Source organism: Schistocerca nitens, chromosome 2 (assembly GCF_023898315.1).
Source record: "Schistocerca nitens isolate TAMUIC-IGC-003100 chromosome 2, iqSchNite1.1, whole genome shotgun sequence".
Taxonomy (NCBI): Eukaryota; Metazoa; Arthropoda; class Insecta; order Orthoptera; family Acrididae; genus Schistocerca; species Schistocerca nitens.
In genome coordinates, this window is record NC_064615.1 from 227,229,778 (window position 1) to 227,253,440 (window position 23,663).

Here is a 23,663-nt window from a genome sequence, read left to right on the forward strand (position 1 = left end):
AAAGTAATAGCATGTGGACTATCAGACCAATTGTGTGATTGGATTGAAGAGTTCCTAGATAACAGAACGCAGTATGTCATTCTCAATGGAGAAAAGTCTTCCGAAGTAAGAGTGATTTCAGGTGTGCCGCAGGGGAGTGTCGTAGCACCGTTACTATTCACAGTATATATAAATGACCTTGTGGATAACATCGGAAGTTCACTGAGGCTTTTTGCGGATGATGCTGTACTATATCGAGAGGTTGTAACAATGGAAAATTGCACTGAAATGCAGGAGGATCTGCAACGAATTGACGTATGGTGTAGGGAATGGCAATTGAATCTCAATGTAGACAACTGTAATGTGCTGCGATTACATAGAAAGAAAGATCCTTTATCATTTAGCTACAATATAGCAGGTCAGCAACTGGAAACAGTTAATTCCATAAATTATCTGGGAGTACGCATTAGGAGTGATTTAAAATGGAATGACCATATAAAATTAATCGTCGGTAAAGCAGATGCCAGACTGAGATTCATTGGAAGAATCCTAAGGAAATGCAATCCGAAAACAAAGGAAGTAGGTTACAGTACACTTATTCGCCCACTGCTTGAATACTGCTCACCGGTGTGGGATCCGTACCAGATAGGGTTGATAGAAGAGATAGAGAAGATCCAATGGAGAGCAGCGCGCTTTGTTACAGGATCATTTAGTAATCGCGAAAGCGTTACGGAGATGATAGATAGGCTCCAGTGGAAGACTGCAAGAGAGACGCTCAGTAGCTCGGTACGGGCTTTTGTTGAAGTTTCGAGAACATACCTTCACCGAGGAGTCAAGCACTATATTGCTCCCTCCTACGTATATCTCGCGAAGAGACCATGAGGATAAAATCAGAGAGATTAGAGCCCACAAAGAGGCAAACCGACAATCTTTCTTTCCACGACTGGAATGGAAGGGAGAACCGATAGGGGTACTCAAGGTACCCTCCGCCACACACCGTCAGGTGGCTTGCGGAGTATAGATGTAGATGTAGAAGAACAGAAGATTTCGTGGCCATTGTGAATCAGTTGAGTCCTCGGATTTTGTTCGTGACTCCAGCTTTAGGCCGGCGATGGTTTGGTTGCCGGCTGCCATTGCTAGAGGACGTCACAGGCATAGCGTGAAAACATAAACGCCAACATAAAAATGGAGCCACTCACATTCCGTCCTCCAGAGAGTAGTAAGTTGCTGAACGAAATCAAATCATCGCAACGTCGTTAAATGGCCAATCATCAACATTTATGGCAATAAATGCGGGAAAAAGTGTCCTTCAGGTTGGTAATGTGTAACCAGTCCCCAAAAGAAGACGTCAGCAAGAACGTCGAAAAGTCGGAAGATCCTGGAAAGAATTATTGTTTAGAAAAACCCAAAAAATTTTAACTTCTTGCTTTTTTACTGTCATAAAGCCATTTTATACGTGAACTACTTAAATCAAACGCTGAACATTGACCCCCCCCCCACTCCGCCATACACAGGATTATAAATAATAGATGCCATACACAAAAATGCTCCACAGATATTATCCTTCGGGTGTGTTTGTTATTAGTTCAACACACAACCGAATTCAAAATTAGGGTAACTTCGTCTTCAGACAGTTTGATAAGACGCGTGAATAAATCGACGTGTCTAAAACGGTGCTTACCGACAGAAACAATATGTGCGCTCTCCTTATCTGCGTGTACTAGCTTCACTTTGGAGAACTAATAACAAATTTTTAGGCCCTCACTTAGACAGATGGTCTGGATTGGAGCCACTGGTGTATCTTTAAAGAGGAAGCGGCCTACTTTCAGAGTACAAAACTAACACCAGGAAGGCAACCCGGCTGTCATACAATCACTGTCATTTATACCGTGCACAGCAGATACAACTGCTGGTCAGTACCAACTGCATACTCCTGAACTCTTAAAATTACATCATGGGTATTTGTGGGTGTATACAAATATGCATCTCTCATTTTCATATGTAACCATTGTCGTAATAAACACGAGTGAGAACATTCCATTTCCGTCAATGATTTAAAGTAACGTTATTGCCGTAGTGGCATAAGTACGCGAACGTAAAAGGTCATATTATATCGTGCAGAACATTCCTCTACCCAGGTTGATTCGACACCGTCCAGTTTACTGTAAACAGCTGTTCAAAGTTACGGCAAACATCGATCTATCTGGGTTGACTCAGCACTGTCCGGTATGGAGTAAACAGCTGTTCGGAGATACACCGAGCGCTGTTCTACATCGGTTATGTGATACTGGCCAGTTTACAGTAAACAGCTGTTCAGAGATGTACTGAACATATCTCTACCCTGGCTGTTTCGACACTATTAACTGTATGATAATCAGCTGTTCAAAGATATAATAAGCATTAGTGCACACAGGTTGATTTTAAGCTGTCCATTTTACAGTAAACAGCTCGACCACAATATACCAAACATTGCTCTACTCAGGTTCAATCGACACTGTCCAGTTTGTAGTAAACAACTGTTCAAAGATATGCCAAAGATAGCTCTACACACGTTGATTCAGCACTGTCCAGTTCACAGTAAACAGTTGTTCAAAGATATACTGAACACTGATCTACATGGGTTTATTTGATACTGTCTATTTTCCAGTACAAAACTGGAGAGAGATACTAAACTTTGCTCTATACACGTTGATTCAACGCTGTCCACTTTACGATAAACAGATGTTCAAAGATATATCGATCGAACACTGCCCTATAATGGTTGATTCGACACTGTCCCCATTTACATTACACAAGTGATCAGCTATGATCAGTTGTACACTAGCACTACGACAGTAATGTTGATCGATGAGGATCACTGTTATCGTTCTTGTTAACTACACACAAATGTAAAGTAACCGTCCCTTATGAGCTCTATACAGTATGTGTAAATTTTGTTCAATGTTCGTGACTGAGTGCTTTGAGGTATCCATATGCACCCCAAACGCTGTTTTGTTTTCTTAACATTTTGGAAGAAATTTAAATATACACCCACAGAAAAAGAAAAATCCGGATTTAATCCTCAACGAGCAAAGCGAGTTCAATCATAACGCCTATTTTAGTATTTATGACGACTTACTAAGATGACAACTGTTGCGTGTGGAGATCCAGGCCGAGGGACGAGAGATGGTGCGTGATGGAGAGGCTGGAAGATGCGTGCAGCGCCTGGCCCTCTTGCCCACGGCGATGGACGTCAGAGCGATCGCGGCACAACACCGAAATGGCGGGAACCACGGAAGCAGACCATGGAGGAAAACAAGTCTACACCAGCGCCATAGATATAGAAATCGCCCTTTGTTTTTAGATCGTATAAAAATGATAATTTTACTGTGTGTTTTTTAAAATTTTGATAAGTACAGATTTTAACCTTGACATCTACAGATTTTAATTAAGTATTTTTAGAGATAAAACTTAATTTCAAAAATCTAGTGAATACAGTATGTGCATATGTAATGTAACAAATGTACCAGACGCCACCTCTCGGTAATAGTGTTATAATTAATATAAATGATGTGCATTCTGCCAACCAATTTTATGTGATGCAGTATGTGATAGGTGCTGTTTTTGGACGGGTTACTCCTGTAACAGAAATATCTGGTACTTTCTGGTATATTCGATGTTGATTAGATAGGATGAAAAAGGTTTGCATTCGTGAAATAGTAAATTAGTATCATTATCGTTACAGATCTGAAGATGGTTCCAGAGGAACCGAAACCGGTCATATGAATAAACATTTTGCAGTCAAGACGGATTATAAGTAACATTGTAAAAAAATCTTCTTTACTGCAGTGTACTGTAGCAATTCTTTCTACTCATGGTCCAAGTTTCATCAAGCTATGTTACTTGTCAGTGACACATGTGGATGATACTTTCGTCCTTAACTTCTTCACATAATTGTACATCGACTAAAGCATTCCATGTAGCATATGTCCAGTTTCCATTGTTTACAGTGATATTCACGACGACCGCGATAAGTTTTCATTTGGCGTGATGGTACTCCAGTCTCTATGGCTTTAGTTACTGATTGTCATTTTTGTTCTGGTTTTCAAGTTGTGGAGCTGTACTTTCGTTTAGGTAATTAAATTTTTCAATTGTGATTGCAATTTTTTGTCTACAGTATCGTTTTAAGTATGCCATACGAATTTGCAAATGCTTAATACGCCTATATGGTATAAGTAAAAGGGTTTTTTAATGGAAAAACTGTTGCTGCTGGCAGAGAAAACGGTAGACCATTTCCTAGCCTTCGAGTATAAACAGTGTTTTAAGGTCAGTCAGACTGGTACAGTATCAAGCAGTCGTATCACATCCGAACTCGCAATAGAACAGAGCTTGGCTGAAGTAAAAGACATTATTCACTTGGAAGAACGTAGTCCTTGAACATGGCCACGCAGAATTTCTACACCTATCGGTGTTCCACACACTAGATTATGGTGGATATTACGTATTCACTGTCCTTATACTCATAATTTACAACGTATTCCACACTTTCATGAAGGAGATGAAAGCTAGACGATAACAATCTTTTCGTTGACTAATTCGAAGTCATCGAGCAATCTCATTAATATTGTTAAGTGATGAAGCCACTTTGACACGTGATGGTCTCAAAAGCATTCGTAACTCAAATCTGTGGTCCGCAAAAAACTCACACGCCTTTGTGAAGACACATTGTAACATTTATATCGATTAGAAGTAGTTTTTTTATGTAACTGTGTATCTGCAATTATGAAGTGTTTATTCTTTGTTATTTAAAGTCCTTGATTTGTGACAGGAAAATTAGAGTTTTGTAATGCATATATGAAAAAAGCAAAATGAATTCTTAAAATGATAAATTATTATAATTGTCATCTTGGGGTTCAAGCACTTTTCTTTCGTATTTGCTTAACAATAGGTATGTTTTTGGATAGGGTCCGCCTTAAGCAAAACACAGTTTCGTTTTTTAATCCAAACATGTTTCACTGCAGTTGAAGCATCTTCAGTGGGCTTTTATTTTTCATCTGTTAAAGATAAAGAGTGTTCTTTGCTGTTTGTATACATGTAGCTATTAGTTTTTAAATCGTAATTACAGATATTTGAAAAAAAACAAGGTATGAATTCGTAATTTATGTGTTTTTTCAAATATCTGTATGTAATATGAAAAAATTATTAACCCCTACGTTTCGTCCTGTCCAGTACAGGGATTTATCATAACAGACGAGGCATGATATCTGGCAGTTATAATCGTCATATTTTCACTTTAAACTGAACCGACACGAAATCCTTGATTTACGAAAACCAAGATGAGTTACTAGTGCAAGTTACTGCTGCAGAGGATGCTGCAGGACTAGGGATTGGTCATCGTATATACCAGAACATGGTACGGAGGTACCACATCTGTAGTGACGTCGATGGTCGTCACATCGAGCACTACTTGTAAGTGGACCAGACGCCAAGCAGTAACGTGTATTACGGTATTTTGCATGTGGCGGGAAAATGGTTCGATTCCGGAAATGAGTTCCCACGCTAAACTTTACCATCTCAACCGTCTTGGTCCCCACCAGAAACCCTCAAAATCTGTAAACAGAATTTAATTACACCCTGTGCGGTAGGTTCAAAAATGGTTCAAATGGCTCTGAGCACTATGGGACAACATCTAAGGTCATCAGTCCCCTAGAACTTAGAACTGCTTAAACCTAACTAACCTAAGGACTAACCTAGGGACATCAAACATAGCCATGCCCGAGGCAGGATTCGAACCTGCGACCGTAGCGGTCGCGCGGTTCCAGACTGTAGTGCCTAGAACCGCTCGGCCACTCCGGCCGGCTGTGCGATAGGGCCAGGAACAAATGCGTCATTCATCTTTCTGTATATCATGACGGAGAGTCGCATGAGAGACTCGCTTGTGGGTGTATACACAGCAATAGCCGATGCCGACCACCCCACACTTCATATTTGGCACATTTATTGGGTACTTTTGCGGAAACTTTCACTGCCGTGAATGTCCGGGGATTCAGTTTGTTCAAACTGATATTCCTCAACAGAGCCACCTCTTGTATCAACGGCGCACTGGGTTTGAGAAATCCATGCCAGCATTGCATGGCACGATTCGTAAAACATATGAGGAAGATACTCAGGTTAGGGGCAAGAAGCATCACAGGAAAGATCATCCAAATGTTTCGATTCTCAAATTTAAACAGTCGATTTATACATTTTTTCTCGTCAAACTCTAAGGTACAGTTACAGAGGAATTTATCGACTATTAGTCATTACAACAGTACGGTCTTAATCTCATCTAGGAACCAGGTGTGGACAGCCAGTGTGCAATTATTCGTTCCTGATTCTTGAGACAGGTTAAGAAAGGTAAAATGACGACGAAGAGTAGCATCAGAGTCAGTAACACATTTAAGTCTTGTGAAAGATCAGTTGGGATAACCATGTTAAGTTATAAGGAAAATCGATTTAAAATACAAAGCGTTTTGGGACTACATATGAGAATTCAACAAAGACAAGCCATTGTCTGGTGTAACTTTTTAAATTTAGTTATTATTGCCATCATTTAAATATATGTGTACTGTCTGATTAATAAGAAATGGGCACATCAGTTTTGTCAACAAAATTTTTCAACAGATCATTTATATAGTAAACACCGATATAACCTGCTTATTATCTTGTAACACATGTGAAATTCATATTTTAGAAAAAACTCAAGAAGCATTTGCTAAAATTCTGCTGTTTATTTTCTCTAACTTACATATAAAAGGGGTTCAATCAATATGGTTATAACACAACGTGAAGAAAATGTTCTGGAACAAGAATTCTATTTTGTTTAAAAAATATGGTTTCGCGAATATAAAGTACTCACTGTCATATTATACTTTTATCATCATCATCATACTATTATTAACGTAAATAATTTGAATGTTATGCTGATAGTTACTAAGCCAGGCACAAAGATTTTAAAACCTTGTAATCCATTTAACTTCAGTTAATAAAAGATATAGTAAAAAAGAAGAAAAGCAGCGTGGTGACTAAAATTTTGAGTTAGAACAGTAGAGTTCGAGAATTTCATTCCCCGTCCTAACTTTTTACATTGTAATTTTAGACTGTATGATACGAGGGTTGAATGGAAAGTAATGCCTCCACCTTCGTTAATTGGGTTTGGATGGGAATATTTTAATAAATAAAATGCAGAAATAATACTTAGAATGTGATCTTTAATTACCAATATTTACTTTTCCACATAATCACCAGCCAATTGGATACATTTCTGCCAACGATGAAAAAGTTTTCTGAAGCCGTCACGGAAGAAGTCGAACTCCGTTTCCGCAACCACAGTCTCACAGTTCTCTCATCGTCTTCATCAGAAGCATAATGATGTTCCCGCAGATCGTCTTTCATTATCGGGAACAGATGGGAGTCAGATGGTAATAAATCTGGACTGCTTGGAGGCTGCCGTACGGTGGTTAGATTAGGTCACTGAAGTTCTAATGTGGTTGCACGTGAAGTATGTGGTGTGGCATTGTCATGCTGCAGGCAAAAATTTCCCTTTTCCTTTCGGATCCTTCTTATCCTTGTTTCAGGGTTCGCGGCGTTGTGATGTAACCCTCTGAATTTGTTGTTGTTCCACTATCAAGGAAATCAGCATGAATAAGACCATCTGCGTCCCAGAACACTTGGACGTGATTTTTCCAGCTGAGGGCTGCGCCTTGAATTTCTTTTTCTGGGGTGAGTCTTTCTGCCGATATTCCATAGACCGTCGTTTCGTCTCCGGGTCGTAATGGGGTACCCACGTTTCGTCTCCTGTCACAACCGAATGCAGAAAGGAGTCACCTTCATTCACGTAACGCGAGAGGAGTTCCTTGCAAATTTCAGGTCTCTGCGCTTTCATTTCAGGAGTCTACACCCGGGGTACCCATCGCGCACAGATCTTCCGATAGCCAAGCAAAGCAGTAATGTGACCCACACGTTCCTGTGAAATGCCTATTGTGCTTGCAATTTCTCTCTGAGTGATACGACGATCGTCCTGAATCAATCTGTCAACATTTTGCTTGCGAAACTCGGTGGCTCCTGTCACAGGACGTCTAACTATTTGTCACGCAGGTCAGATGTTCCCTCCTCAACATCTTTAAATTTTCTCGCCCAACGACGCACAGCAGTCACATCAACACAATCACCATAAACTGCTTTCATTCTCTGAAGAATTTCCTTTGAGGTGATACCTCCTGTTATCAAGAATTCAATGACTGCACGTTGCTTAAATCGCATTGACCGACCGTCTGCGCAGGGTTCCATACTTTACACTGTAACAACACAACCGTTCAGTGCTAAGGCTTCCCGCCAACTGGAGTTGTAGAGAAGAGGCTACGGAACAAGCCAGTAGCTGCCGCATACCAATGCTGTGTTAAAGAGTTACGAAGGTGGGAGCTTTACTTTTCACTCAACCCTCGTATAATACCTGGTTTCTTAATCGTTACTCAGCCATTACAGCAGCTCTTCCACAAAACGTGTGTAGTTATTTAATACTAATCACGAAATGAGGGTACAGAAATTTTTGTTACTCCACTGTTGAAGACTTTTCTGTCTTTAAATATTTACTCTGTCCCCTTCCGCACTTTACACTACTCCACACATAACAGATGTCATGTTCTCATCAATGTGCATTTAAAATATTACAGCTGGCCGCTCTGTGTTTAACACCTCCATATTCATATGTTTTGTAATTATTTCTATCCTATGACAGGTAATTTTTTTTTAAATTTACTATTACACATCATTCATATTTCTCGCCAATCTGCCGAATAATGGTTATTTCAGGTTAAAAAATTGTTGTTGTAGGATATACAGGGTGATTCAAAAAGAATACCACAACTTTAGGAATTTAAAACTCTGCAACGACAAAAGGCAGAGCTAAGCACTATCTGTCGGCGAATTAAGGGAGCTATAAAGTTTCATTTAGTTGTACATTTGTTCGCTTGAGGCGCTGTTGACTAGGCGTCAGCGTCAGTTGATGCTAAGATGGCGACCGCGCAACAGATGTATAGTGATGAAGCAACTTTCCACACTAACGGGAAAGTCAACCGTCACAATGTCTGTATATGGGGCACTGAGAATCCGCGGGAAACAACTCAGTATGAACGTGACTCGCCTAAGGTGAACGTTTTCTGTGCCATTTCAGCCAATAAAGTTTGTGGTCCCTTTTTCTTCGAAGGTGCTACTGTAACTGGACTACAGCATCTGGAGATGTTAGAGAATTGGCTGTTCCCTCAGCTCGAACAAGAAGCACAACAATTCATATTTCAGCAGGATGGAGCGCCACCACATTGGCACTTATCTGTCCGTAACTACCTGAACGTCAACTACCCGAGGTGATGGATCGGCCGCCAGGCAGCCCGTGACAGAGCACTTCATCACTGGCCTCCTAGAAGCCCTGATCTTACCCCCTGCGATTTTTTCTTATGGGGGTATGTTAAGGATATGGTGTTTCGGCCACCTCTCCCAGCCACCATTGATGATTTGAAACGAGAAATAACAGCAGCTATCCAAACTGTTACGCCTGATATGCTACAGAGAGTGTGGAACGAGTTGGAGTATCGGGTTGATATTGCTCGAGTGTCTGGAGGGGGCCATATTGAACATCTCTGAACTTGTTTTTGAGTGAAAAAAAACCTTTTTAAATACTCTTTGTAATAATGTATAACAGAAGGTTATATTATGTTTCTTTCATTAAATACACATTTTTAAAGTTGTGGTATTCTTTTTGAATCACCCTGTATATCTTTTAAGAAACAGTGTCTACTGCAGCTCTATTGTGCAGAACTAAATTAGAAGATAAGAAAATCTTCCACTCAATTAAATGGGCACCACAGGTACACAAGTGTTGAATAGAGATACTTGTCTTACATGTAATTACAGTGTCACTATGTTATTTAATTACTTTTTCTATGGAAAATATGCGTGGGACTAAATTAAATGACTATAAACAAAACATTTACAGTAATCTAATACATAATTTCTTTCATTGGCTGACTGTTCTGTCGGTTCTTGGTAAAATATTTTATTCATTATGAATGAAAGCACACATGACACTGGTGTAATATCCCACAATATTTATTATTTTTACAAATGGATTTTCGGATCACCAGGGACAAAGACAAATGCGTGTAACTGCGAAATTTTGTAGGATAAAAGGTTTTAAACAAGTGCATTACAGAGTATTTTAGCAGGTTCCAAAAATGACAACCGTTAATGTTTGGATTAGGACTAAAACGAGAGGATTTAATTCAGAGAAAATGTTATGTAAAACAGCTGAACATAGATAAAATAAATAATTAAATAATGAACTGTATCGCAAACTACAACAATTGTTCTGAGAAGAAAATAAATCGGACAATAAACTTTGGTGACATATTCCACAGGAGTGACTGAACAAAATAATCTTAACTTTAATGGGTCCAGTATTACAAATTAATAAATAATAGAAGCGAGATTAAGCAGGTAAATGAAACAATTGTCATTATACAAAGTAAAAATTTATTTTGGCAGGCCAGATGAAGCTGCAGTAAATGGTATAAATGGAAAAAAATGAATCATGGGAGTAGGACGAGTAATTCACAACGTGTTCTTGATGGAATCATGAGTAGTATCTGCAGTTAGATGAGGTGGATATGAAAGTGTATCTGATCATGCAGTACTAAGCTTGGGGAAATCGACATTTGTTTATCAATTTCCATTATGTCTGGGTAGTTGACCTTCTACCCTTTATGGATGTCATGTAAGACTTCATGTTGCTTTCTGTAACTACAGCCTTCTCTAGCTAGGTGGTCTCTGAAAGTATAGTCCCATTTCCTAAGTCTCCAACGTACAGGCAGGTGCATATTGCCCGGCAGACTGATGTACAAAATTACTTGTAATTGTGGATATCCCGTATAGGTCAATGTGGCAGTGCAATACGCACCAGCCTGTAGGAATTCTATGTAAATTGGAAACCCAGAAAACGAGACTCCACTTTCGCAGATCCCCTGATTGAAGAAGGCTGTAGTTACAAGGTGCAACAAGAAATTTTACATCACATACGTAAAGGGTGGAAGACTAACTATCTACAAATAATGGAAATTAATAAACATATGTCCATTTCCCCGAGCTTAGTACTGCATAATAAGACATAGCTCCCTTATTCGCCTTTTCTAACTTCAGATACTACTCATGATCCCATACGATCGTGTTGTAAATTACCACTTCAACTCACATGACCCACTTTTTCCTTTATACCATTTACTATAGTTTTATTCGGCCTGTTAAAATAAATTTTTACGTTGTATAATGACAGTTGTCACTTACCTGCCTAATCTCCTTTTGTTACTTATTCATCTGTTATACCCCCCCTCCCCTCACTTTCTATCAAATAAATCCTTTCGCTTTAGACCTACTCAGGCATTAACAACTATCTTCTTTGGAACGAATTAAGCTGCTCTCTAATGCACTAGTTTAAAATATTTTATCCTACAAAATTTCACAGCCACACATCCTTATCTATGAACCTGGTGATGACGTAATAGTCAAAAACAGATTTGTAAAAATAATAGATACTGTAGAATATTACACCAGTGTCACGTGTGTTTCCACTCATAAATTGATTTCTTTTCATACTGTTGAAGATGGCTAAAAATTATGTGAAAATGTTCTGTTAAAAAACGAACGTGATTTCAGTTACAAAAAAAAGTGTAACACACATTTATACGTATAATTTAAACATCATTCGACTAAGCACTGAGGAAGAATGGACACATTTATTCTACACTACTGGCCATTAAAATTGCTACACCAAGAAGAAATGCACATGATAAACGGGTTTACATTGGACAAATATATTATACTAGAACTGACATGTGATTACAGTTTCATGCAATTTGGGTGCTTAGATCCTGAGAAGTCAGTACCCAGAACAACCAGCTCTGGCCGTGATAACGACCTTGATACGCCTGGGCATTGAATCAAACAGAGCTTGGATGGCGTGTACAGGTACAGCTGCCCATGCAGCTTCAATACGATGTCACAGTTCATCAAGAGCAGCGACTGGCATATTGTGACGAGCCAGTTGCTCTTCCAACATTGACCAGACGTTTTTAATTGGGTAGAGATCTGGAGAATATACTGACCAGGGCAGCAGTCGAATATTTTCTGTATCCAGAAAGGCCCGTACAGGACCTGCAACATGCGGTCGTGCATTATTCTGCTCAAATGGAGGGTTTCGCAGAGATCGAATGAAGGGTAGAGCCACGGGTCCTAACACATCTGAAATGTAACGTCCACTGTTCAAAGTGACGTCAATGCGAAAAGAGGTGACCGAGACGTGTAACCAATGGCACCCACATCTGAAATGTAACGTCCACTGTTCAAAGTGACGTCAATGCGAACAAGAGGTGAGCGAGACGTGTAACCAATGACACCCCATACCATCACGCCGGGTGATACGCCAGTATGGCGATGACGAATATACGCTTCCAATGTGCGTTCACCGCGATGTCGCCAAACACGGATGCGACCATCATGATGCTGTAAACAGAACCTGGACTCATCCGAAAAAATGACGTTTTGCCATTCGTGCGCCCAGGTTCGCCGTTGAGTACACCATCGCAGGCGCTCCTGTCTGTGATGCAGCATCAAGGGTAACCGCAGCTATGGTCTCTGAGCTGATAGTCCATGCTCTTGCAAACGTCGTCGAACTGTTCGTGCAGATGGTTGCCGTCTTGCAAATGTCCCCATCTGTTGACTCAGGGATCGAGACGTGGATGCACGATCCGTTACACGCATGCGTTTAAGATGCCTGTCATCTCGACTGCTAGTGATACGAGGCCATTGTGATTCTGCTAACACTCATTGGATATCGACCAACGCGAGAAGCATTGTCGCGATACAATAAACCGCAATTGCGATAGGCTACAATCCGACCTTTATCAAAGTTGTAAACGTGATGGTACGCATTTCTCCTCCTTACTCGTGGCATCACAACAACATTTCACCAGGCAACGCCGGTCAACTGCTGTTTGTGTATGAGAAATCGGTTGGAAACTTTCCTCATGTCAGTACGTTGTAGGCGCCAACCTTGTGTGAATGCTCTTAAAAGTTAATCATTTCCATATCACAGCATCTTCTTCCTGTGGGTTAAATTTCGCGTCTGTAGCACATCATCTTCGTGGTGTATCAATTTTAATGGCTAGTAGTGTACATCTACAACTAGACCTGTATATGCGCACTCTGCAGACTTTTGTGATGTACGTGGGAGACGGTATTTAGCATTGCCCCACGTTTTAGGATGTTGACCCGTTCCAGTGGAGTGTGAAGGGCGGGGAGAAGGGATCACTGTGTGCTGTAATTAGTCTCGTATGCGCTGTCTCTACGGAAGAGATATGTAAGGGGTGAATAATATCCCTCCCTTCTTTGTACACGTTCTTTATCGGTTGTTACAGCTGTCTCTTTTGGGTCCCACGTATCTGAGCAGTAAGAGACACATATGATTTGTAGACAGTCTCCTTTTTAGACTGGCTGCTTTTCCCCAGCATACTACAAATGAAGTCAGTGACGTGCCTCACTAGTGAGCTTATCTGATTACTCAGTTTCAAACAACTTTTAAATTCAGGTGTGAGTTGACTAATTCATATGACTACTTTTTAATGTTATGATGTTGTTGTTATTGGACGCTACTGCTTCTTGTGAAGTACACAATTTTACATTTTTATACATTTAAAGCGAGTTGACAATCCTTGCACGGCTATGAAATTTTCTCAAGATTGGGGTTTGTATTTGGCTGTGTACAGGATGTTTCACAATTCATGTTGAACACTTCTAGAGTTTGTAGAGAGACTTAGTAGATGAAGTTTTAAATAGGAACCGTGCCCGGAAACGTCATTCGACGACGCTATAGAGCGTCAATGTTGAAGGTGCCGGCTCTTGTAAGCAGGGTGATTCCGTGATGATGTTACAAACTTTGTAGGATGATGGAGAAGGATAAATGTGTCAATTTGAGGTAAGGGTCTCTGTACCGGAACGACTGATTCGAAACTTATAAGTGAAAACCGTTCTTATACCTCTGACCGTGGAACGTAACATGCCTGCTCTGTTGTAGCTAATATTTTAGTATAGGCAACAGACGAAAGTTGAAAATTAGGTGGACGATTAAGGAATGAGGAGATTCTGCGCAATTTGGAAAGGAATATGAGGAAAAGGCTGACCAGGAGAAGGGACAGGATGATAGGACATCATTTAAGAAATCAGAGAATGACTTTCATGGTACTAGAGGAAGCCGTAGAGGGCAAAAACTGAAGAGGCAGACAGAGATTGGAATACATCCAGCGTATAACTGAGGACGTCGGTTGCAAGTGCTACTCTGAGATGAAGAGGTTGGCACAGGAGAGGAATTCGTGGCGGGCCGCATCAAACCAGTCAGAAGACTGATGACTTTAAAAAACAGCAGCTTTCAGATGTGGTAGTATGGACCAAGACAAGAAAATATGTCTGTTAAACATGGGCTCTAAAATACGAGTACATATTATAAGAGCTATGAGTACTTGTTCAATAAAGATTTGTTTCACACTAGCGAAGGTGAACAAGTGCTCATAGCTCCTAAGGCATGCATTTAAGAACCCACATTTATTGGTCGTGTTTTTCTTTCTTTTGATCCATACTACCCCCCTCCGAAAGCAGCCAACCCTACAATCTCAGCAACAACAGTACTCGTATATGTATTCCACTTTATCAGAACGATTTTCGCTTATATCTTTTGACTCGCTCGTTTACGGTACAGCGCCCTTACTACAAACATTTATGCTTCACCCTAGAAACATTTTAACATCATCGTGGATGATTACATTTACATGATCAGGTGCCTATAAATTTGACGCTCTGTAGCGTCTTTAGATGGCGTTTCCGGACATGGGTCCTTATGCAAAAAGTGATCTACTAAATCCCCTTTGCAACCTCTAGAAACGTGTAACATGGATTGTGAAACAACCTTTAAATAACAGCGTCGCCTCTATAATGTTACTATTAATACCGTGTGCCAGCTCATTAATAAACAGCATTAACAGCAAAGGTCCTATAACATTTCCCTGCGACAGAACTGAAGGTGCTTCTACATCTGTCGATGAGGCTCCATCCAAGGCATCATACTGCGTCCTCCAAATTAAAAAATCCTTAATCGAGGTATGTGACCGTACTTTTGTAACAATATTTGATGATATTTAGAAGTCAATAAATACGGCATCCACCTGATTGCCTTGACGCACGGCTTTCAAGCTATGATGCGCGGAAAGCTCAAGTTGTTTTTCGGTTGATCGATGCTTTTGGCACAAATGCTGGCTACCACGGAGGAAGTCATTCTGTTCGAGACACCCCACTACGTTTCAACTCAGAATTTTCTCTAGGCTTCCGCAACCGATGGAGAGAAATGAGGTTTGGTGACAGACGTGTGGATTATTTTTCCTACCGTTGTTGTGAATGGGTGTGGTCTATGTTTTCTTGAGTTCACTGGTCACAGTGTTTTGTTGAAGCAGCTTACGGTATATTAATATTAAAATGACAGCTAACTCAGCTACAAACCGTGTTCAGAATCTGACAGAGATTCCATCAAGCTCTGGAGCCTTTCTTTTTCTTTTTAATTTTAATGATGTCACCGTTTTCTCAACTCAACTGACACTAATACAAGGATTGGAACTTTCCTAGTGGCAACTTTATTGACAGCTCGTACAAAATAGATACGCGCTTCAAAGTTGTACTAGTCTTCAAAGTAGTCACCAGCATTGTGTATAGCCCGTTGCCAGCGATGTGGAAGTCGTAGGATACTCTCAACAGCGCCAGCTGTGTTGACAGTCGGAGCGGCGCGGTCTATTGCCGAACGAATTTGTAGCAGTTCTGAAGCGAATGCCGTGAAGTGTTTCCTTCAGTTTATAAATCGAGTTCAACATACGAGGGCTTAAGTCAGGGGCGTGCAGTCTCTAAGGTGGTCGTAGGTTGGTTCAAATGGCTCTGAGCACTATGCGACTTAATTTCTGAAGTCATCAGTCGCCTAGAACTTAGAACTAATTAAACCTAACTAACCTAAGGACATCACACACATCCATGCCCGAGGTAGGATTCGAACCTGCGACCGTAGCGGTCGCTCGATTCCAGACTGTAGCGCCTAGAACCGCACGGCCACTCCGGCCGGCTTGATCGTAGGTTGTGTTCCAAAAATGAACAGCATAGAGACAGAAGTGATGACACTTTCTGCAGGACTTGACCATCGCCGGCCGGAGTGGCCGTGCGGTTCTAGGCGCTACAGTCTGGAGCCGAGCGACCGCTACGGTCGCAGGTTCGAATCCTGCCTCGGGCATGGATGTGTGCGATGTCCTGAGGTTAGTTAGGTTTAATTAGTTCTACGTTCTAGGCGACTGATGACCTCAGAAGTTACGTCGCATAGTGCTCAGAGCCATTTTTTTGACTTGACCATCATTTTGCAGGACAATGCTCAAGCACGTACTGTGCAAGCTTTTACTGATTTCTTTTACTGATGGGACTGCTAAGTGCTATACCACCTACTGCACTCCCCTGACCTCAGCCCTCGTGTGTTGAACTCGATTTATAAACTGAAGGAAACACTTCACGGCGCTCGCTTCAGAACTGCTACAAATTCGTCGGGTAATAAACCGCGCCGCTCGAACTGTCAACACAACTGGCACTGCCAAGAGTATCCTACGACTTCCACATTGCTGGCAACGGGTTATACACAGCGCTGGAGACTACTTTGAAGGTCAGTTAAACTTTGAAACACGTATCTACTTTTTACGAGCTGTAAAATAAATAGTTACCACCCTCGCACATAGATAATTCATTCTTGCAATCGTGCGATGGTTATAGTGGGGCCCTTCTCCTGCATTTTCGTTAACAAAAGGAATATCTGAAATGGTGCTGAGTATTTATGATTTTTCTGTGATATAGTTAACTAAGAATATAGCAGAGGAAGCTCACCGTAATGTGGTCGCTTGCTCTCGGAAGTGTTCTCTCTATAGAAAGGGAGCGCTCTAGGCTTCTGTGACACTCACTGGTTGTTGCCGGCCGTGAGTTGCAGGGTCCATTAGAGGGCGGTAACTCGAAGACGCGCTTCCGGCGGCGCCTGTGCCCGCGCTGTGTGCTGACGACGTCGCGTGGCGCCTCCGCAAACAGCTGGGCCGCCCTAAGTGCCCTTCGAGGAAGGGCAACGCTAAGGGACACTTTGGCTTCCTCATCTGTCGAATAAAGTAAATAGCAGTCTGTAGTACGTCTATTCGTTTGAGAGTCACTTAAGCCTCGTCCACACTCAACATCCCGGTCAGAGCTCAAACATTATGAGGTGTTTCGAGCAGAATGACCTTTTCTATGCCAACCAGTATTAGATTCGAAAAATATTTGACATCTGAAACCCAACTCACGCTTTTCTCACACGAAATCCTGAAAGCCACGGATCAATGCACGCAGGTAGATGTGTTTTTTTTGACTCTCGAAAAGCATTCGACTAACTACTACTACATCTACACTTGTTATTATATGGTGTATCAAGCGGAATTTGCGACTGTATTGAGGGGTTATTGGCGGAGAGAACGCAGCGTTTTATCTTGGATGGAAAGTCATCAACTGATGTGGAAGTCAATTTATATGTGCCCCAGCGAAGTGTACTGGGATCCTTGCTGTTCTCATTGTATATTTCTGACATGGCAGATAACCTCATAATTTCCGCAAATGATGCATGTACCTATAATGTAGTACTTTTAAAAATGACATTATTATAAAGAAGGTCCAGAATAGTTGCAATGTAATTATCAGTCTTCGTTTCACGACACATGTGTTTCGGTTTCTATTACCATTTTCAAGTAACCTGCGAAATTTGTGTACATAGTACCCCTTGATTTGACTGATTACGTATTGGTATTTACTTATAGGTGAGCTTGACGTCCATATTGCATCGGTAGTAAGCTGTCGCGAAGCTGCCGGTCCCCAGTTTTTGGCAAAATTACGTCATTTTAATATTTGTTATATGTTGAATATGTTCTGACTGTAATTTGACAGTTTTGTTATTATGACGTAACGTGTGTACAAAGTACATGCAAACAGACAGCGATGACGTTTTTTTACCACTGGTTGGATTTCGACTTTTGATGTGTCTAATTTGTTTTTAATTTGGCCCTTTCCGTATTGCAGTATTTCAAGAAAGATTATTAAATGTATAATTTGTGTTTAAAATCTGTATGTTCGTTTATTATTAAGCGTATAACAAATATTGCAATCACGAAATTTTACCAAAAATTTGGCACTGATATTTACGTGACAGTTTACTATCAATGTAATATGGGCATAACTTCATCTAGACATAAGTACCAATGTGTAATCAATGAAGTATGTATGTACATATGTGGCCTCATCAACACTGCATTATCAGGTTACTCGAAATCGAAACAGACCTCTTGTCAAATAAAGATTCATAATTACGTTGCAGCTGTTCTGGACCTTCTTCATAATAATGTCATTATCTAACATACCAAGCTGCATGCTCAAATCAGGAATTATACTTTAAAAAATTCTACATTCATATTTTTGTTGTCGTTGTTGCGGTCTTCAGTCCGAAGACTGGTTTGATGTAGCTCTCCACGCTACTCCATCCTGTGCAAACCTCTTCATCTCCGAGAAACCACTGCAACCTACGTCCTTCCGAATCTGCTTACTGTGTTCATCTCTTGCTGTTCTACGATTTTAACCCCCCACGCTACCTTCCAGTACTAAACTGGTGATTCCTTGATACCTCAAAACGTGTTCTGCCAGCCGACCCCTTCTTCTGGTCAGGTTGTGCCACAAGTTTTTCTTTTCTTCCAAATTCCATTCAGAACCTCATCATTAGTTACGTGATCTACCCACCCAATCTTCAGCATTCTTCTGTAGCAACACATATCAAAAGCTTCTATCCCCTTCTTATCAAAACCGTTTATCCTACATGTTTCACTTCCAGACATGGCTATACTTCATACAAATACTTTCCACAAGGTCTTGAGCGGTGACAGAAGCCCGAACAACAGTGTACTGGCTTACTGGGACATCCATTGATACCATGAAATAATTAATGCATTGGAAATGCCTAGGATCTATCTAAAATCTAGATTTGCCTAATAAAACGTGAAAGGAAAGGACTAGGACTGCTGTGCTCTATCATTTGAAAACTTTCAGAAAAGAATTCCTTACACTTTTTCTGTTGCGTTAACAAATTTCTCTTCTTCAAAAACACTTTTCTTGCTATTGGGAATCTACATTTTATATCCTCCCTACGGCAAGCCTCATCAGTTATTTTGCTTCCCAAATAGCAAAACTCATCTACTACTTTAAGTGACGCGGTTCCTAACCTAAGGTCCTCAGCATCGACTGGTTTATTTAGACTATATTCCATTATCCTCGTTATCCTTTTGTTGATGTTCATCTTATATCGCCTTTTCAAGGCACTTTCCATTCTGTTCAGATGCTCTTCCGAGTCCTTTGCTGTCTCTGAAAGTATTACATTGTCATCAGCAAACCTCAAAGTTTCTGTTTCTTCTTCCTGGACTTTAATTCCTACTCCAAATTTAGCTTTGGTTTCTTTTACTGCTTTTACTGCTTGCTCAATACACACGATGAATAACATCAGGGTTAGACTACAGCCCCTGTGTCATTCCCTTCTCAACCACTGCTTCCCTTATGTGTCCCTTGACGCTTATAATTACCATCTGATTTCTGTACAAATTGTAAATAGCCTTTCGCTCCCTGTATTTGATCCCTACCACTTTTAGAATTTGAAAGAGGGTATTCCAGTCAACATTGTCAAAAGCTTTCTCTAAATCTACAAATGCTATAAACGTGGGTTTGCCTTTCCTTGTCCTAACTTCTATGAGAAATCGTAGAGTCAGTACTGCCTCGCGTGTTCCTACATTTCTCCTGCAGCCAAACTGATCTTCCCCGAGGTTATCTTCTACCAGTTTTTATATTCTCCGGTAAAGAATTCGTGTTAGCATTTTGCAACCGTGACTCATTAAACTGATAGTTTGGTATATTTTCACATCTGCCAGCACCTTCTTTCTTTGGAACTGGAATTATTATATTCTTCTTGAATTCTGAGGTTATATTTCCTGTCTCATACGTCTTGCTCACCAGATGCAAGAATTTTTGTCATGTCTGGTTCTCCCATGGCTATCAGTAGCTCTAACGGAAAGTCGTCTACTCCCTGGGCCTTGTTTCGACTTAAGTCTTTTAGTGTTTCGTCAAATTCTTCACGCAGAATCATATCTCCCTTCTCATCTTAATCTACGTCCTCTTCCATTTCCATAATATTGCCCTCAAGTACATCTCCCTTGTATAGACTCTCTGTATACTACTCCCACCTTTCTGATTTCCCTCCTTTCCTTAGGACTGGTTTCCTACCTGAGCTCTTGCTTTTCATACAGGTGGTTCTCTTTCCTTCAAAGGTCTCTTTGATTTTCCCGTAGGCAGCGTCTGTCTTACCTCTAGTGATATATACTTGTACTTTCTTACATTTGTCCTCTAGCCATACCTGCTTAGCCATTTAGCACTTCCTGACGATTTCATTTTTGAGACGTTTGATTCCTTTTTGCCTGCTTCATTAACTGCATTTTTATATTTTCTCCTTTCATCAATTAAATTAAATCTCTCTTCTGTTACCCAAGGATTTCTAGTAGTCATCGTCTTTTTACCTACTTGATCCTCTGCTGCCTTCATTATATCATCTCTCTAAGCTTCCCATTCTTCTTCTACAGTATTTCTTTCCCCTGTTCTTGTCAATCATTCCCTAATATTTCCTCTGAAACTCTCTACAACCTCTGGTTCTTTCAATTTGTCCAGGTCCCATCTCCTTAAAATCCTGCCTTTTTGCAGTTTCTTCAGTTTTCATCTGCTGTTCATAACCAATAAATTGTAATCAGAGTCAATATCTGCTCCTGGAAATGTCTTAAAGTTTAAAACATGGTCCGAAATCTTGTTATACCATTATACAATGAATGTGAAAGCTTCGGTGGTCTCCAGGTCTCTTCCACATACACAACCTTCTTTCAGGTTTCTTAAACCGTTAGCGATGATTAAATTATGCTCTGTGCAAAATTCTGTCAGGCGGCTCCCTCTCCATATTCACCACCTGTTCATATTCACCTACGACTTTTCCTCCTCTTCCTTTTCCTACTATCGAATTCCAATTCCCCATGCACAGATATTCAGTCGGAATTGATAAGTTTCAAAGTGTAACAAAGACTGACAACTTCCTTTAAATGTACGGAAACGTAAACTTTCTAATTTATAAAACGATAAAAGTATCCTATGTGAATGCGTCACAGTTGGAATCAGGGAAATCACAAGTCTCGTTGTTCCATTCTTTACACGTCACTTATATTAGTTCTAAGAAAAATGTGTAGGCTGTCTCTTTTCATCTCTCCTATCTAGTGCAGACGCCCAGTGCTTGTTCTGTTTGCTGTTTACCGCTCAAAAGAGTGAAAAAATGCTGTACATAAAGTTCCACTATACTTCATTGCACTGGAATGTCAACCTTACCGAGTGATGTGACACACTGATCAGACAGTAGACTCTAATTCGGCAGGAAATCTGTTGAAATCCACTCTCCGCCTTCCAGATTTAGATTTCGGCGTATTTTCCATTAATCTACAACCTAAAATCCAAGGATGGTCCCTTTGAGGAGGACACAGACGATTTTCTTCCGTATCCTTTCCCAGCGCAAGCTTTGCGCCATCTTTAATACCACCTTGAACATGGGACGTTGAACCTTACTCTTCCTTCCATTTTTTTGTACGTTTTGATAACGATTACTCAGGCATCACGGATTCATGTAATATATGTTGGATATCTGGTCGGGACAGGTGTGTTGGGTGGTGGTGGTGGTACGGTAGTGTAAGACAATAGTCTCGCAATTAGAAAGAGCAGGGTTCGATAACACGTCTGGCTATTCAGAATTAGGATTTCGGTGCTTTTCTTAGACTATTAGTCAGATCCTCCTATTGTGCCTTGGAAAGAACACCGACGATCTCATTACCTACCCTTGGTCTATTTTAGCTTCACCATAAAATTTTAGTATACGCATTTAGCTGCAGCAGTTATCACTTAACAGTCAAAGATAATAATTTCTTCGTATTTTATTTACTTATTTATTATACTCTGAGGGACCATAGCTACTTGGTTATAGAAAGAGATAGGCTAAAGAATGCTGATGATAAAATTTATAAATAAAAGAATTAATAAAACAGAATAAATTGTCGGAGAATATACGAATAAGTAACACAGAAAAAAGTTTTCAGATACTGCGAGACACTAATTTTCGTATTACAAGTAGTGTGCCACAGTTAAACCTCTCAACTTTGATAGGAATGGAAAGGAAAAAGAAAGATCAGCGTTCTGGTCCTGACGGGTGAAATAGACCCAAACGGCCATCATATCAGCCTCTGGTAATTGCATCACAGGGTGGTGTATGGAGGGGAATGTGGTCAACACGCCCCTCTTCCGGTCATTGCCAGGTTTCTCGAACTTGGAACCGGTACTCATGGGGCAAGTAGCTCCTCAGTTGGCATCACGAGGAAGAGTGCACCCCCTATCAATCTGCCACCAAGGAAAAATCCCTAACCGTAGCGAGAATCGAACCCGGGTCCACTGCATAGCAGTCACCCGCGCTGACAATTCAGCTACGTAGGTGGTCTCTAATTTGAATGCTCTGGGTATTATTTTAAGAAAATTCATTAAAATGTCTATATGGTTCAAATGGCTGTAAGCACTATGGGACTTAACATCTGAGGTCATCAGTCCCATAGACTTAGAACTACTTAAACCTAACTAAAATAAGGACATCACACACATCCATGCCCGAGGCAGGATTCGAACCTGCGACCGTAGCAGCAGTGCGGTTCCGGACTGAAACGCTTAGAACCGCTCGGTCACAGCGTTCGGCTAAAATGTCTAGATGTATGCATGTCGTGACAGAAATAAATAACGCAAACAACAACATTAAAAGTACATGGAACATTGTCAAATGGGATACAGGTCAGCCAGTCAGAGTACAAGATTCCATAACAATTAAAATAAACGACGATGTTGTGACTGATAACTCGTAAGTTAAAAATACTTTTAACAATCACTTTCTAAACGTAGTAGCAAATATTTGATTAAATGGTTCAGTTGAAGAAGCAAGAGAATATTTTAAAAACATAATTACACAAAACTTTAAGCAGCTAGAAGTAGCACGAACATCCTTCACTGAAATTTTAAAAAAATTCTTAAAGTAAGAATCGTAAGATCTTGTGGGGTTGATGATATTTCAAACAGAATTCTGAAAAGTTGTGTCCTTCGTGATATATGCAACATACAATTGGCACGGAGTATTTTTCCACTTCATAAGAAAGGTGACAAGACACAATTAAACAATTATCGTTCAGTTACGTGACTGACATCATTTTCCAAAATGTTGGAAAAAGTATTGTACTCAAGAGTAGTCGCACACCTAATTGCAAACAGTTTAATTGGCCTATCACAGTTTGGATACTAGAAAGGTTGTTCGATTGTGAATGCTATTTATACATTCACTTATCAAATATTACAAGCCTTAAATAATGACATATCGCCAGTTGGTATTTTTT